Raw genomic sequence first — 15,418 nt, forward strand, 5'->3', positions numbered from 1 at the left:
AGATAAGTATTCAGTATTTTGTATGAAAGTGACCTAAAATATGATCTGAAATACTAAAACTAGATAACTAAAAAAAGAACCCAAAACATCATGCTTTATGTTTTGTTTATTGAGCAAAATCACCTAAATGTGCATATTTTTGGATAGTAACAGTATGTGAACCTTTTACTCTCAGTAGCTGTTGTGCCTTCCTTGGGAACACTAGTCGCAAGTAAAAATCTGGGCTCCACATCAGCTTGGAGGAATATTAGGGGACTCTTCATAACATAGTTACATAGTTATTTAGGTTGAAAAAAAGACATATGTCCATCGAGTTCAAACAGAAAACAAAGTACAACACCAGCCTGCTCCCTCACATATCTCTGTTGATCCAGAGCAAGGCGAAAAACCCTTACAAGGCATGGTCCAATTAGCCCCAAAAGGGAAAAAAATCATTCCCGACTCCAGATGGCAATCAGATAAAATTCCTGGATCAACACCACTGGGCATTACCTAGTAATTATAGCCATGGATGTCTTTAGACGCAAGGAAAGCATCTAAGCCCCCTGTAAATGCAGGTATAGAATTTGCCATAACTACTTCCTGTGGCAATGATCTGTCAGAACAGAACTGCTGAAATTCATGAACCTTCAGGACTTTCAGGGTCTTATTCAACATTCCTTCAGGATTATGGGAAGAATGTTGGCAGAGTATATTGACTTGTGTTTTAAGGTAAAAGTTTTGCTGTATGACCCAGCTTACCCTCACATTTTCTAGTAGAATTTGCAGGTGCATTTCAGGCCTCATATTTCCATCAATGACTGCAAGCAATCCAAGTCTAGAAGAAAGTAGATTATTCTTAAAGGACAACCATCACTAAAAATTGCAAAATGTGAAAAAACATACATATAAAATCTACATTTCTCCCAGAATAAGATCAGCTAGAAATTACTTTTCTTCTATGTTGCTATCACTTACAGTAGGTAGTAAAAAGCTGACAGAGCTGGCAGATTTTGGACTAGTCCACCTCCTTATGGGAGTGTCTTAGTATTACCTTTATTCTTTACAAATGTACTTACTGGAAAGGATTAAAAAATGTCCTACTTGTTTGCACACTATTTTGGCAGTTGGACTGAGCAACTAGAGTTCAGTGCTTGCTTTTGTAAATAAAGAAATAACTGAGAATCCCTCATAAAGACATGGACTAGTCCCAAACCTGTCAGATTTTCACTAACTACTGTAAGTGACAGCGACTTAGGGAAAAAATTAATTTATAGTGCATGTTACTGTAGGACAAATGTACATTTTATACTGTATGTATGTATTTTAAATGTTTACATTTTTTTGTAATAGTTATCCTTTTAACAATTAGACTACAATAATTCATTATAGTTTTGGGAGTAAAAAATGATAAAATATACACAACCAACATGAATAGGTGAATAGGTAAATGGGAAGGCAATTGTTGTAGCCGCACAAAAACAAAGACATATGAAAAGCTTTGAGCAGTTGACCATTATTATTATCTACTGTATTTATAAAGTGCCAACATATCATGCAGCGCTGGACCACATGAAGGTAGGCCAAACGTATTCTATCTTTAAACTTTTTTATTATTACTTTATAGTTCTTGGATACCTCCAGTAGTGGTGGTGGTGGTGGGGAGGGGGAGAGTTTTATAATTTTATCACAAGATTTGTTTTTCAGCTGCAACCCACTTCTTCGATAATCACATGCTATTATATGTGGCTGCTAGGTTAGCAACCACAAATTGTGAGTGTTTTGCTATTAAAATACCTATTTTCCTCCATTTAACACATGTGATACTGCACTAGATAGGACCCCCTTTGTTCTTGTCCCTTTCCTCTTGGTTTTTCTTCTTGTCCAAAGCATAGGAGCATGTTTAGAAAGCATTCACACACTTCTCAAATTCTAATAAATATAGATATACTGTATATGTGTCAGTGGAGTACCTGAGAAAAATGTGCCCACCTCAGCAGCAAAACAGGAATTTTGGTCACCAGAGGCACCATTGATGTTTGGGTGCCTATGGTAATTGCAGCCAGAGGCACCCAATAAAATAACCGGAGGTGGGGCCACGTGATATACAAACTGCAGCATGCCCACTATTTGTTAAATTAGGCATTGGTACAGAGTCAGTTAGGGTTAGGCATGTGTGTGTGGGGATGTGTGAATGGGGGCAGTTCGGGTTAGGCATCGGCGGGGGGGGTCAATTAAAGTTGGGCATAGGTGACGTGTTGGTTAGCATTGGTAGCGCTCATGTGAGAATAGGGTTAGATTTAGCATGAGTAAAATTTAAAATCAGAATTACCACTGCCCAATAGAATAATTTTTGCATGCACGCCCACAGAAGGTACCTGGAATAGACTCTCTTTAGCAGAGAGGCACTTTTCTGTGATAATGTTGAGAAACACTGAGCTAGAGCAACAATCGCCTCGATTCATAAAAGTGCTGTCGGGAAGGTAACGTCGAGCGGGGAAACACCGCTGTCGGTATTTCCGCCTTCAGGGTGGTAATTCATAAAAATTTTGCTACTTGTGACAGGCGTGCGGAGATATTCCGCTGTAGGCAGGCGTTAGGCTGTCGGGAGACATGCGGAAACAGGAGAAGCAGGCGGAATCCCTCCGTGCGGTGTTCTCTCTGCAGCTGCTTGGGAGGTCTGTCCCATTCACTGCACTGTATTCCGCACGCTTCTCGCCATATCAGAGGTAGCAGTAATACCCGTCCGCATACCGCTACCTCTAATCTTTATGAATTGACATTTGTTACTTTTGCTATGATAATCACCGCGCAAGGCGGTGATTGATCACTCTGCTCGCGAATGTCGGCTTTTCATGCGGAAAAAGCCTTTATGAATACATATTTTGCTGTGTGGTCGGTAAAGTGAGCGGTTTTCTGCATTTCCGAATGCGGGAATGCTTTATGAATCGAGGCCTTTGTTGCAATGTTTGGATGAAGCATTCTGCAAGTAAATGATTTCTTTCTTGTTATGAAAAAGGCTTTGCCAGCTTTAAGTGTATCTAAGCCCACTTACAGCCTGTAGCCATAGGACTTGCACTCTAATGAAAACTCCCATTCTTTCTACTAAAACTATGAATTGATCCTTAGCAGCAGGATGTTCAGTGCTACTTATGCTTAGCTCTTGCACAACAAACACAAATATACTGTACACCATAAAGGCAGCACAGAACACACTATGATTGCTTTGCAAATGTTTCACTAATTGCAGTTAGTTGTCCTGAAGGAGAAAATGCCCAGTACAGCATTTACTCATAGTGCTACGAAGAATTTACAATGACAGGTGCAATGAAATATGGGACAAGGCGAGTGCAGTTCTCAAAAGCAAGCAATTCGAATTCTCGCTTTATTTCAGAGGTGAAATCTGAATGGTTGTTTTGAGTAGCTGCTCCTAGGTAGCTCCAGTTTTCGTTGTACCTGTCTTGGTAAATTAGCATTTATATAGCAAAAGTTTACATCTGTATCAGCTCCAGACCGATATTGCAATAGACAAGATGAACCGGCACCATCCAGATAAGTACTCAGCTCCAGACCGATATTGCAATAGACAAGATGAACCGGCACCATCCAGATAAGTACTCAGCTCCAGACCGATATTGCAATAGACAAGATGATCCGGCATTATCCAGATAAGTATTCAGCTCCAGACCGATATTGCAATAGACAAGATGAACCGGCACCATCCAGATAAGTATTCAGCTCCAGACCGATATTGCAATGGACAAGATGAACCGGCACCATCCAGATAAGTATTCAGCTCCAGACGGATATTGAAATAGACAAGATGAACCGGCACCATTCAGATAAGTATTCAGTTCCAGACCGATATTGCAATAGACAAGATGAACAGACACCATCCAGATAAGTATTCAGCTCCAGACCAATATTGCAATAGACAAGATGAACAGACACCATCAGATAAGTATTCAGCTCCAGACCGATATTGCAATAGACAAGATGAACAGACACCATCCAGATAAGTATTCAGCTCCAGACTGATATTGCACTAGACAAGATGAACCGGCACCATCCAGATAAGTATTCAGCTCCAGACCGATATTGCAATAGACAAGATGAACCACCACCATCCAGATAAGTATTCAGCTCCAGACCGATATTGCAATAGGCAAGATGAACCAGCACCATTCAGATAGGTATTTAGCTCCAGACCGATATTGCAATAGACAAGATGAACCGGCACCATCCAGATAAGTATTCAGCTCCAGACCGATATTGCAATAGACAAGATGAACCGGCACCATCCAGATAAGTATTCAGCTCCAGACCGATATTGCAATAGACAAGATGATCCGGCACCATCCAGAAAAGTATTCAGCTCCAGACCGATATTGCAATAGACAAGATGAACCGGCACCATCCAGATAAGTATTCAGCTCCAGACCGATATTGCAATAGACAAAAAAAAGTTTACATCTGTAAAGAAACACCAAGCCACCCTCTCCACGGGAACCTCTGTATTCAATCACAGCATAGAACAACATAACATATCAGAGGATATATAGCAGCAGTTTAAGAATTTCTGACCACACAAGATCCTTAAAGAGAGCCCGAGGTGGGCCCAAAAAATAAAAAAAAGTAGGCTACCTGATCCACAGGGCTGAGTGGATCAGGTAGCCGCAAAAAGTGCCGCACTTTCACTTGAGTGACCACTGGGTCACAACGCTTAACTGAGAGACTGTGTTGTCTCTTATAGCATGCAGGGAGGCGGGGGAGTGGCAGGAGGTGCGGCCAGGGGGTAAGAGCTGGCCAATTGGGCAGCTTTGAAAACCCTGTAGGAATGCCCCTGGCTGGCATTTTAAATAGGGAATTCCTCTACCCTCTATTTACTTCCGAGTTAGCGACAAATCTTGTCACCAAACTCCAGGGGCTATGGGGGGGGGGCAGAAAGCGGCAGTTGGGGGACATAGAGCCATGTCATTAGGTAGAGAACATGACTCTGTGTCCCATCTGTCCCCCGAAGATCCACCTCAGGTACTCTTTAAAGAGAATCTGTATTGTTAAAATCGCACAAAAGTAAACATACCAGTGCGTTAGGGGACATCTCCTATTACCCTCTGTCACAATTTTGCCGCTCCTCGCCGCATTAAAAGTGGTTCAAAACAGTTTTAAACAGTTTGTTTATAAACAAACAAAATGGCCACCAAAACAGGAAGTAGGTTGATGTACAGTATGTCCACACATAGAAAATACATTCATACACAAGCAGGTTGTATACACCCTTCCTTTTGAATCTCAAGAGATCATTTGTGTGTTTCTTTCCCCCTGCAGCTATCTTCCACTGAAGTGTCAGGCTGTTTCTTCCTGCAGAGTGCAGACAGCTCTGCCTGTATGTAATTCCTCAGTATGTGAAAGCCCAGCCAGCTCAGAGGAGGATTTATCCAGCTTGTAAAAGATAAGAGAGAAGAGAGAAGCTGCCCTAATCTAAATAATACACAGGCAGTGTGCAGAGAGAGGCCTGGAGGGGGGAGATGCATCACAGAACCACAACACTGAAGAACTTGGCAGCCTTCCAGACACAGGCTGACAAGTCTGACAAGAGAGAGATAAGTTGATTTATTACAGAGATGGTGATAGTAGAACGTGCTGCAGTAAGCCAGAACACATTAGAATAGCTTTTGGAACTTGTAGGATGATAAAAAACAGGATGCAATTTTTGTTACGGAGTCTCTTTAAAAAGAATCTGTATTGTTAAAATCGCTCAAAAGTAAACATACCAGTGCGTTAGGGGACATCTCCTATTACCCTCTGTCACAATTTCGCCGCTCCTCGCCGCATTAAGGCCTCTTGCACACTGCAAGCGATTCCGATTCAGATTCCGCTTTTTAATCTGTTTTTACATCCGATTCAGATTCCGATTTGCAGTGTGCAGGGAGCAAACTGCAAATCGGAATCGGAATCGGGTGTAAAAACAGATTAAAAAGCGGAATCTGAATCTGAATCGCTTGCAGTGTGCAAGAGGCCTAAAAGTGGTTAAAAACAGTTTTAAAAAGTTTATTTGTAAACAAACAAAATGGCCACTAGAACAGGAAGTAGGTTGATGTACAGTATGTCCACACATAGAAAAATACATCCATACACAAGTAGGCTGTATACAGCATTCCTTTTGAATCTCAAGAGATTATTTGTGTGTTTCTTTCCCCCATGCACTGAAGTTTCAGGCTGCTCTTTCTTCCTGCAAACAGCTTTGCCCTTGTTTGTAATTCCTCAGTATGTGAAAGCCCATCCAGCTCAAAGGACGCTTTATCCAGCTTGTAAAAGATAAGAGAGAAGAGAGAAGCTGCTCTAATCTAAATAACACACAGGCAGTGTGCAGAGAGGGGCCTGGAAGGGTGAGTTCATAGCAGAACCACAACACTGAAGAACTTGGCAGCCTTCCAGACACAGGCCGACAAGTCTGACAGGGGAAAGATACATTGATTTATTACAGAGACAGTGATAGCAGAAAGTGCTGCAGTAAGCCAGAACACATTAGAATAGCTTTTGGAACTTGTAGGATGATAAAAAACAGGATGCAATTTTTGTTACGGAGTCTCTTTAAAGGACAACTATGAAAGTTAACTAAAATTCTAAATGCCGCTCATATTTCCAGTAATTACTAGCAAATAGCAATACAAAGGCTTTTTTAAATCTTTTCCTGTTTTTGTGAAGAAAATATGACATTTACAGGTAACGGTGGACATTACTATGGACGACTGTGTCCAGCAAATCCAGCATACAGAAATAATTGTCACTGGCTCTAATACTGTGACTGGAATCAGTTCAGAATGATAGAAAGAAGAAATATATCTTCAAATGTGTGTAAATATTCATCAGCTGTAGCTCTGTGTTCCTGTCTGTGTGTGTCTCTCTCTCTGCCTCACAGTGCAAAGTAAACAGTTTACAGCCAGGTTATAGTTCAGCTCTGCCTTCTTCAGGGAATGAAGACAGCAGTCACCGAATTCCTGTAACTGTGGGTTCTTTTTAAGAGGACATGAGTTTCCAAATTGTGCATCTAGAAGGTGTACGTGTCTTTAGGCCACCAGTCAATTTGGCGAAGGGTGAGCCAAATGATGCATACTTGTCAGTACACTGCCAGTAACTACTATTAAATACTAATATCTTACTATAACTAAACCTAACCCTACTCTAACACAGAACCCTCCCCTGTGATGCCTAACTCTACCCCCTGCCCCCCACACACAATGCCATACCTGATGGCTGACCCTAACACCCCCCATGCCTAGCCTTAACTACCCCCCCTTCCCCGCTGCCAATTGCCGATCCCCGCCGCAAAAATAATACAAAAAACATAATTTTTCAGGTGTGGCCATAGGCGCCCATTGAAAATGCAACATTAAGCGATGATTTGGGCACCTGAGGCGCCAGATAAACATCAGGCGCCAAAATTTCTCCTCAATGCTGCTACTTCAATGGGCATAAAACTAACAATCTAACAATGGTGAATAGCGCCATCAGTAAAGCCCTGCACACTTTAGCACATTTAGAAAGCTTCACGTACTAATGACTATAGAAATAAATGCTAGAGCACTAGTCACTACACCAATTAATCAACACAGTTTGCATAGTTTCACACAAACAATGGGCCACATGTTCATCATTATACACCTCACACATTCCCACATTGCACATCTTCTCAGTGTCTTCTGACCCCTCAGCAGTATATGTGTTAATGGTGTTTCTGCTCTTCCTCACTGTCTACCTTCCTTCTGTTAGCTCTATATGTACGTGTGTGGGGGAGGGGGCCACCCTGACAACAGAGAGGCAGAACTCTAACAATGAAGTGGAATGAAGCACTTAAATAAAAACTCTGATGTAGCTATAGCTGACATTCAAAGTAATCCAGAGACCCAATAATGCTTGGCCCACCGTCACACTTCAGAAAACTAGTCATCTAATTTCATAAAAATTCACCCAGCACCCATTTCAACTTGGGTCAATTGAATTACATTAAGGTATGCACAAAACTACAGTATGTAACTGGATAAATACATTTACATATATAGCTTACATAAATAAATAAATAGTAAGGGCAGTAAAACATACAGGCTAAATACATTAAAGAACAAGTGACACCCATGCTAACCTAGAAATAAAAACACATATATAAGTAGATAAATACTAGTTCTACATACATAACAGATGTATTGCACTGTCCACTTTATGATTCCTGTGAATTTCATAAAGGAAAAGCAGAGAATCCTATTCTAGACAGTGTCGTTCATCTTGTTTACCTTTGAATGAAGCTAATCCTGACATAATTTCCTCCCTCACTCTTTTTTCTCCTCTTGCTTAAGTGCCTTAAAGAGACACTGAAGCAAAAAAAAAAATTATGATATTATGATTTGTATGTGTAGTACAGCTAAGAAATAAAACATTAAGATCAGATACATCAGTCTAATTGTTTCCAGTGCAGGAAGAGTTAAGAAACTCCAGTTGTTATCTCTATGCAAAAAAGCAATTAAGCTCTACGACTTTCAAAGTCGTGGAGAGGGCTGTTATCTGACTTGTATTATCTCAAGTGTTATTGAACTATTTATTTTTCCTCTGCCAGAGGAGAGGTCATTAGTTCACAGACTGCTCTTAAAGAATCATTTTGAATGCTGAGTGTTGTGTAATCTGCACATATTATAGAATGATGCAATGTTAGAAAAAACACTATATACCTGAAAATAAAAATATGAGAATATTTTCTTTGCTGCTAAACTTCTAGTAATTATTCATAGTACACACCTTGCACGCAATGCACGCTATCGGCAGCGTAGCATGCTTAATCTGGGAGCGGGCACTTTGCGCACGTTATACTGCTGAATTGCAGCATAGGGAATGCTAATAACTAACGTGGCTCCACTCCTCTCGCCCCCATCACCAGCAGGTCCAGTCACATTAATCTTCTGGCGGTAAGCCCGAGCTGAGCTCGGGCTATGCCCCGCAGGAAGATATCTCAGCCCCTGGTGGAGCGATTTGCTCCATTTAAAATGCTGTACGCGCAGCTAGCACTTTGCTAGCCGCGCGTACAGCTCGATCGCCGCCGCTCTGCGGCGATCGCCCGTACGCAGCGGCGCAAGAGGCCCCCCCCACCCGCCAGAGCCCTGCGTTGCCCGGACCAATGAGTTCCGGGCAGCGCTATGGGCTGGATCGGAGGTGTCTGACGTCAGGACGTCGGCTGACGTCCATGACGTCATTCCGATCGTTGCCATGGCGACAGGAGAAGCCAAACAGGGGAGCGCGTTATATACGCATTCCCCTGTTTGCTATTGATGCCGGCGACGATCGCACTAGAGGGACACATGCGCCCTCTAGTGGTGTTTCATGTAGCTACCACTCTGGTAGCTTTACATGAAACACAAAATTTTTTTTTTTTTAAAAAAAAGGATTTTTGCCAATTTGGCAAAAAAAAAATTAACCGCCAGGAGGGTTAAAGGACCTGATCCCCGCAATCTGATTGGCCCAATAGGCTGTCTGTCAAGTGACAGACACCCTATTAGGCCAATCAGAGTGCGGGGTTCAGGTCCTTTATTGTGACTGGACCCACTGGTGATGATAGCGTGCACACAGTGCCCGCTCCCAGATTAAGCATGCTATGCTGCCGATAGCATGCCTCGCGTGCAATGACACTAATTAAGGCACTTAAGTTTTATAGCACTCATAATAGCCGGAAACTCTAGCTGTTCTGCGGCACTAACTTTTGTAAATCAATCCCTTTAAGTGCATGAAATTTACAAATTCTTATATAGTAAACTTCTGATATCGTAAACCACTTTTCCTGGTCCCTTGGAGTTTACTATAACAAGATCCTACCATAAATAATACAACATTTACCTTATGTGACGCCAGTGAAACTTTTGTATCATCTAGTTTCTAGATTCATAGCTGCAATGCTGAGGCTGGACATTACTCATAACACCTACGTACAGCGCTCCTGCGTTCTGGACATGTATCCACACACAGCACACATACAGTCAAATGTTGCCCATGTGTGCTGCTCCCACCCTCATACTCTGAGCAAATATAGATGTTACATGCTCTGTCTACGCTGCTCATGTACACACAATCTGCACACATACACCCACAGTCTGCAAACATGTGCACTGCACATGTACCCACACTTTGCGCACATACGCCCAGGCTCTGCACACACTTGCACTGTACATGTACCCAATTTCCATTCTCATCCATGCTGGGCATGCACTCACTCTCTGTACACATGGGTCCTACACAGTGCACTCCCATATTGTATATATACTTTCTACACATGATTTCCACACATACGCATTGTACATGTATTCTCTTTTTGCGCACACATACTGTACATATGCATATTGCACACCCATACTGTGCGCATGCATATTGCACACATACACCCAGGCTTGGCACACACACTGTACATATACCTATGCTTCCTATGCAGGAAGACCCAAGCTTCATACACACATGCACTGTACATGTACCCAGTTTCCATTCTCATGCATGCTGGGCATGCACTCACTCTCTGTACACATAGGCTCTGCACAAGTGCACTCCCATATTGTATATATACTTATGATTTGTACACATACGCTTTGTACATGTATTCTCTTTTTGCACACACATACTGTACACATGCATATTGCGCACATACCCATCTACTGGATACACATGCACTGTACACTTAACCGTGGTGTACACATATCCACTCAGTGTACATCAACACATCTTTCATACCCTCTGCACCTACTCACTCTGCACTTACCTACAATTTGTGCACCCATGTTTTGTACACTCACACATATAATGTACCCCTCCCCATGCACTATACTATCCTCTAAGCTGCATTGTGCCCAGTGGGTACCTATCTACCAATGTATCAACTAAGTATTCTGAAGCTTGCAATCCATTACATGAAAATGTATTAATTCCTTAACCTCCTTAGCGGTAACCCCGTGCTACACACGGGATAGCCGCCGCGGAGGATCACATGGCCCCAGGACTTAAAAAAACAAAGAAACTGGTGCAATACGCTTTAGCTAGCGGTTCGTTAGCTAAGCGTATGCACAAAGTTGCTCTGGTCCCCCGCGATCGCCCGCAGTTACTTCCGGTATACGTACCCCCCAGCGTTCCCACGCAGGCGCAGCCGCCCAATCGGCTCCAGGCATCGCGATGGCGCCGATCGGGATTGCGGCTGACGTCATGACGTTGATGACGTCAGCTCCGATCGTCGCCATAGCAACGCCGGAAGCCGATCGGGAAACTGCGCTCTTCGTGGGATCGTGGCGAGGTACGTATAGCCGGCGGCGATCGGCGAAATGCTAGCTAAAGCTAGCTAAAGCGGCAAAAAAAAAAAATTGGGGGTCAAAAAACCTCCCGGCGGACGCAGAGTCAGAAACTGCGTACCGCCAAGGGGGTTAAAGGACTTACGAGGCAAACACACAAAAAAAAGTGAATTACCTCATGACCATTGCAGTGCTCCTAGCAGACTATCAGCGCCAGGCCTGTCACTGTGTGGCCCTCTGTCAGCATTATCCAAGCTGTAGTTTAGGCCCAGACCCTGCCCAGGGTCATCCTATCAATTTGCGATCAAAAACGCTGCTTTAAAAAAATCCTGCATCTGCGCAGTGCTTAGCCGCTAGTGCGGCTGCGCAGGTTCTCTGGCCTGTCCCCGGCCCGTCCTCGCTCCCTTCACTCAGCTCTGTACGTTATGTGGGGGTGTCCGCATGGCCGCCCACATGACTGCTTGAGGGACAGGCCAGGCGCTGATAGTCTGCTAGGAGCACTGCAATGGCCATGAGGTAATTACCTTTTTTTTGTGTGTTCGCCTCGTAAGTCCTTTAAAGAAGAACTGTCATCCTGTAAACCCCACATAGAGCTTTTAGCCAGTAACAATAGAAAGCTTTTCAGAAGTCTCTTATCTCAGCCTGTGTGAAAGGAATACCTTTTTGTAACAAAAGTCAGTGTCGGGACAAGAATTGTACCATGCAGATAGGTGCCACTTCTGTCACGATTCACAGAGGAATGATTTACTGTTTGTTTCTGCCCTGCCCACACACACTGCTTTCACACAGATAACATGAGAAGGATCTTAAGAGAAGGACCTGTACTTGCATGCTTACACCCACTATTTAGAATGAGCTCTGCCTGGCTGCAATCTCTGTTTACTTTAGGACTGTGTGAGGCAGACAAAGACACAGGAACAGCTAATGAGTAGTTTATACACTATCTTATGCTGTATTTCTGCTTTCTATCATCCTGAAGACATTTCAGTCACAGGATTATCGCCAGTGAGAACTATTTCTGTGTTCTGGATATGCTGGGTACAGTCCTCCATGGTATTGGCCACAGTGAAATCTGTTTTCTATAAACGTCATATTATCTTCACATAAAAAATAGACAAAAAAAGCCGCCTTTGTATTGCTGTTTGCTAGTAATTACTGGAAATATATGTGGCATTTACAATTTTAGTTAACTTTGATAGTTGTCCTTTAACTAGGAAACCACAGGCAAATCAGTTAAGTCATTTCAGACACATTTTTAGTCATTTTATGCACTTCTGCAGAGGTTCCTGACTCATGCTAATCTGACACAGTGTTCTCCCCAGAATTTTTTTTCAGCCAGGTGGCATGAAAAAGTAGCCAGGTGGGGAAGGAAGGGCCCTTTTCCACTAGGAAGCGTGATCGCAATCATGCTGCGATCATGCAACCTACAATTTCCACTACCCATGATTGCACCATATAGCAGCCGGGAACGTAGCATGATTGCCCGACAATTGCGATTCGGAAAAATACGATGCATGCTAGTGGGAAATGAGCACCGCAATTTACATGTTATCACGGTGCTCATTCATCAAAATGGCTGCGATCTGCTTTCTGAAGCGGATTGCAGCTTGTGGAAAAGGGCCCTAAGGTCATGTTGGGTGGAAAAGGAGGGTTACACCAAAGTGGGGTGGGTGGGTAAGTACGTCAGGCTGGTGGGTTGGTAGGTAGGTCAGGCTGGTGGCTAGTGAGGTAGGTCAGGTTGGTGGCTAGTGTGGTGGGTAGGTCAGGCTGGTGGCTAGTGGGGTGGGTGGGTAGGTGGTCAGACTAGTGGCTAGTGGGTGGGTCGTCAGGCTGGTGGCTAGTGGGGAAGGTGGTCAGGCTGGTGGCTAGTGGGGTGGGTGTGTTGGTAAGTGGTCAGGCTGGTGGCTAGAGGGTGGGTGGTAAGGCTGGTGGCTAGTGGGGTAGGTGGTCAGGCTGGTGGCTAGTGGGGAAGGTGGCTCAGACTGGAGTCTGACCACTGGTGGATCACGCTGGTGGGGAGGATGTGCAGCTCACCTCGCCCCCCCCCCACGTGGTAGATACAGCATCACTGGCTCCGGGCTCTCTCAAATGCTAGAGCACCAGCCAGCTGCCTGATCCACGCTATCTCCTCTCTGCATTGCTACGCACACTAAAACAGGCAGTAGTATGTACAGCATTGCAGAGAGAGGCGACAGGCGGCTGGCGAGTGCTCTAGCATCTGAGAGAGCCCAGAGCCAGTGACGCTGAATCTACCACCGGAGAAGCTGGTTGAGCGGGGGAAGAGGGAGGGGGGATAGAGGTCGGGCCCCCAGCTTCTGTACTTGCGGGCATTCCCCTACTCCACACTGCTCAGCACTGCTCCTGGCCGAGACACCCTGCCGGCTTGCTGACGACGAGCCAGCCAATTACAACCCTCAGCACAGACTTTTGGCAACCGGGCGAGGTTTTAAACACCAGGACGGCCCGCTTACCTAATTAGCCCTGGGGAGAACACTATAACATTTTGTGTATTCAATCCGATAGTGTTACAATTTGGCAAATATAGCAGGGAAGCACATGTATAAATACTGGAAAACAGCTGGCAGGAGTGAAAAAGTTATGCAACAACTGGGTGCAACACCAAAATCTCAGTTACAGCACAATCGAGAGTCCATGCAGTAATATCACTGAAAGTGGCATGCTGCTAGCCAACAAATTTGTGGGCGTGTCGTTTTAAAATGTATAGTTACTACAGTGATAATGCTGTATGCTAGGCTGCTTTCTTTGATTGACTTTACATTTACAGTGCCAAAACATGCTCATAAAGCAAGCTTTTGGGAAGTCTTTTTGTTGTTGAACCTTTTGAATAAAAAATGTAATGCTAACTTGTAGGTTAGGAGTCATCATTTCAGATTAAATAAGGATGGTAATTTCACTATGATTATTATGGCAAGCCAATCCAGATCAAAAAAGTCTTTACTGTTCGTTCCCAACCTCAGTGCAGAATCTTAGGATAAGAATTTTATTTACTCTTCAGTATCTGGGTAGACGTTGCCTAGGAAACAAATTAGACACTAAAGACATTATTGTTGCACTGCAAGAAGTAACAAGAAGTAAACACTTTTTTTGGAAGGATTTCCAGTTGCGTTTGTGACGTTAAGTCATTTTCAGAACCACTTATTAAGATTTGCACAGGCTTTGAATAAGCAACCCCGCATAAAGCAAAATCACAGTATAATCATGTTTAAAATATTGTGTTGCACAATTACACCAGGCTAAAAAAATATTCAATAGATGGGTTGAATAAGCCCTAAATTTTCATAGTGCCAGTGTGGGAGGTCAGCACAGAAATGTTTTTCATTAGTACTTATATGCCAGCCATGGCTTGATCTACTTGCCTTAAAGAGACACTGAAGCGAAAAAAAAAATATGATATAGTGAATTGGTTGTGTACTATGAATAATTACTAGAAGATTAGCAGCAAAGAAAATATTCTCATACTTTTATTTTCAGGTATATAGTGTTTTTTCTAACATTGCATCATTCTATAATATGTGCACATTACACAACACTCAGCATTCAAAATTAGTCTTTCAGAGCAGTCTGTGAAGTAATGACCTCTCCTCTAGCAGAGGAAAAGTAAATAGTCCAGGAACAGTTGAGATAATAAAAGTCAGATAACAGACCTCTCCACGACTAACTTAGTCGGAGAGCTTAATGGCTTGTTTGCATAGAGCTAACAACTGGAGTTTCTCAACTCTTCCTGTACTGGAAACAATTACACTGATGTATCTGATCTTAATGTTTTATTTCTTAGCTGTGCTACACATACAAATCATAATATCATCATTTTTTTTCGCTTCAGTGTCTCTTTAAAGAGGAACTGTAACCAAGGATTGAGCTTCATTCCAATCAGTAGCTGATACCCCCTTTCCCATGTGAAATATTTACCTTTGGCTGATATTGTGATGAAACCCCTTTCACAGCGTGATAGTTTCCTGTCTGTGAGCCTTGTTGCATTGTGGGTAATAATGGCTGTTTCCAAATGCCAAGCAACCACTGTCTCCCTCTTCTATTTCTCACTATGCAATGTATTGGCTTATTTTTTTCCCCTTTTCACTAAAGTTCCTCTTTAAAGTGTACCCGATGGC

The 15,418-nt window shown here is 43.2% G+C and overlaps 1 protein-coding gene across 14 annotated transcripts in view; it reads right to left on the minus strand.

Moving 5' to 3' along the window:
* The window catches only part of THRB (thyroid hormone receptor beta), a 479,584-nt gene that overhangs the window by 79,240 nt on the left and 384,926 nt on the right, over positions 1 to 15,418 (minus strand). The window contains exon 1 of one of the 14 annotated variants that reach the window (XM_068236161.1): positions 1,953 to 1,968. The exons of the other annotated variants lie outside the window; for them this stretch is intronic. The gene's annotated coding sequence lies outside the window, so the exon portion shown is untranslated. Of the gene's footprint in view, positions 1 to 1,952; positions 1,969 to 15,418 lie in introns of those variants that run through there. 14 annotated transcript variants of the gene reach the window in all.

This window comes from Hyperolius riggenbachi, chromosome 5 (assembly GCF_040937935.1).
Source record: "Hyperolius riggenbachi isolate aHypRig1 chromosome 5, aHypRig1.pri, whole genome shotgun sequence".
Taxonomy (NCBI): Eukaryota; Metazoa; Chordata; class Amphibia; order Anura; family Hyperoliidae; genus Hyperolius; species Hyperolius riggenbachi.